Source organism: Elephantulus edwardii, unplaced genomic scaffold (genome assembly GCF_000299155.1).
Source record: "Elephantulus edwardii isolate Elephantulus edwardi_28Jun2011 unplaced genomic scaffold, EleEdw1.0 scaffold00036, whole genome shotgun sequence".
NCBI lineage: Eukaryota > Metazoa > Chordata > Mammalia > Macroscelidea > Macroscelididae > Elephantulus > Elephantulus edwardii.
This window is the reverse complement of record NW_006399786.1, coordinates 13,637,726-13,640,584: the sequence shown is the minus strand read 5'-3', so window position 1 is coordinate 13,640,584 and position 2,859 is coordinate 13,637,726.

Sequence of the window (2,859 nt, the reverse complement as noted above, 5' to 3'; positions counted from 1 at the left end):
GACACCATTGCTCTTCAGTACTTTGGAGAGGTCCCTAACAGCAGACTTTCCCATGGCAATGCGCCTTTTAATTTCCTGGCTGCTGGTGCCAAGACTGATGGCTGTGGAGCCAAGTAAACTAAAGCTGTGTACAATCTTAATCTCTTCACCATCCATCCTGATGCTGCCAATTGGTCCAGTGGTGAGAATCTTTGTCTACTTGACATTGAGCCTCAATCAATATATGAATTTTTAAAAAAAATTTAATGGTGTGTCAACATATCCTACAGTTTGTTAAAAATAAAAAGGGACAACAAATGTTAAGAGTGTTTCTTAACCACATTTGTCTGTTTGTATCTTATTTCTCTGATAGGTTTCTCTCTTAAAAAGATTCCATTCCAGGTTTCACTGTACGCAGGTCTTGACTATGTCATCAACATGTTATGATCAAATCAGTTTTGACAAATTCTGGTTATAACAAGAGGATTTTTAGTAGTTAGCAATGGTACAGATTGCTGTGGTTGTTGTTGTTGTTGTTGTTATGTGGCATCTAGTCATTTGCGACTCATAGCAACCCTTTGTACAAGAGCCCTAAACGCCATTCTAGACTGTGCCAGCCTCACCATCTCAGACACACTCATTCCTACCACTCCACTCACAGAAGATTCTTCTCATCGAGGGTCTTCCTCTCCTGTGCCGTCCCTCCACTCTCCCAAACATGGTGTCCCTCTACAAGGACCAGTCCCTCCTTGCAACATGTCCAAAGGATGTCAGACGAAGCTTCAGAATCCTTGACTCCAAGGAGCATTCTGGCTTTACCTCTCTAGGACAAACCTGTTTGTTCTCCTAGCAGTCCATGATATATTCAACACTCTTCTCCGGCACCACAGCTCAAAAGGCATCAATTCTCTGTCTATCATCCCTATTCACTGTCCAACTCTCTGATGCATAACACATAATTGCAACGAATATAGCCTGGATCAGGTGCACCTTAGTCTCCAGCCTGATGTCGTTGCTCTTCAATACTCTTGAGAGGTCCCTCACAGCTGACTTTCCCAATGCAATTTTTCTCCTGTAGCCCAAATATTGTTAGCTACATGTTGTTGTTGTCATGTGCTGTCGAGTTGCTGTGACTCACAACGACCTTAATTGTCACACTAGATAAAAGTAGAAGGTCATATTTAGCAGAATACTCATGAATGGAGGAGAAGCAAAATGACTTTCGGTTTTAATCTTGGTTAATGGGAATTTAGACTCCTGTTTTGATTGCTGCATAAAATTTTGAATATAGTATATGAGTTGTTAAGAATCATCATCGAACAATACCTGTTTCATATGCCACTCCATAGATAATAAAAACAACATATTAATTCTACTCTTCTGTATCACATTTGTTATTATATTTTCTTTTGATCACTTATCAAACCTGCACACATACATATAATATGGTCAGAATTAATATTTTTTTCTGCCAATAACCTTTTAGAACTAGGATGCCCATCATGAAAACAGCCCATATTACATTTCAATACTTGTAAAAAGCATTTTCTTTTTATTGACAATACAACTACTAAGGCTTATTTCATAAAAAAAAGATCTTTCACCTGCCCCTCTTGAAAATATAATTATTTGTCTATTGAAAATTAAATTAAAAATGTTGGTCTCCATATTGGTATTCTTCCCTGTTCATTTTCTAAAGAACAACATTCTCATTGTATTTTACTCCATTTTTATTTACTCTGCCAACTTTCAGGTTCTTGAATTTCCTTGAATATACCAGGAGCTTTTTAGTCTCAGGGACTTCTTACATGTTTTTAATTGTACTTCAGATGATCTTCCTACTACATTGTAATTCCCATCATGGAAGTGATTACATTTGATCTGATCCCATCAAAGAACTAATTCTATCCTAACTGCCAAATTAGAATATAGATAGATAGGCAAAAGTTAATATATAATTTTAACAGCAGAAAAAAGTAAAATATGAATGCATTTCTTAACTCTATCTCTCCTATTATATACTTTAAATATACAATGACCAATTGGATGATCTTGCCAAATGACTAATGAAACTGTACACTATTTCTTATCTATAACATTTCTATTTTATATTTAATTACGGAATCTACCCTTATTGTAATTCTATTAATAGAATCCTTCCATACTGAAATTTGAGGTATGACTTCCACCAGATGGAGAGCACGGGAAGCAGATTGGATGTCTGAAAAGAATCAATGAGAAGCTCAGTGGCAGCAGTCAAAAGCAGGACAAGGGCTAACTGTGTGACAGGTTACTAATTACTCATGGGAAAGTCCAAAATGAAGACAAGTCCAAAGAACAAAAATGCAGCCTTGACTCTATCCTACCTGAATTTAAAAGCCTTCTCAAGGGTAGGTGGGACTGAGACATTGAACACTAAAGCTTGAAGACGAGATTAGCATTGGGATAATATAAAAATTAGTATCCATTAAGAAAGCGAAGGTCATTACCAAAAAAAGGAAGAAAATGCATGTCAGAAGAGACCCTAAAAACTGCACTAGAATGCTGAGAAGCCAAACAAAGGTAAAAATTGAGGTAGTAAAATAGATGAATATTATAATGAAATGTTCAAACATCAGGAGATAGAAAACAAACAAAAAGTCAAATTTTTCCACATTATGTCACTTTGATTATTGTGTAGTTCTTTAGCTGAGATAAATATATATGGTCATCATTTATGTTTTTTTAAAAAATTATTGTCAATTGGGAAGGGCGTACTCCGGGGATGTGTCCTGTCTTCATACCTTTTCAACCTGTATGCACAACAGATTATCTGGGAGGCTGGGCTCTATGAAGAGAAATGTGGGGTCAAGATTGGTAGAAGATCTATCAAAAATTGTC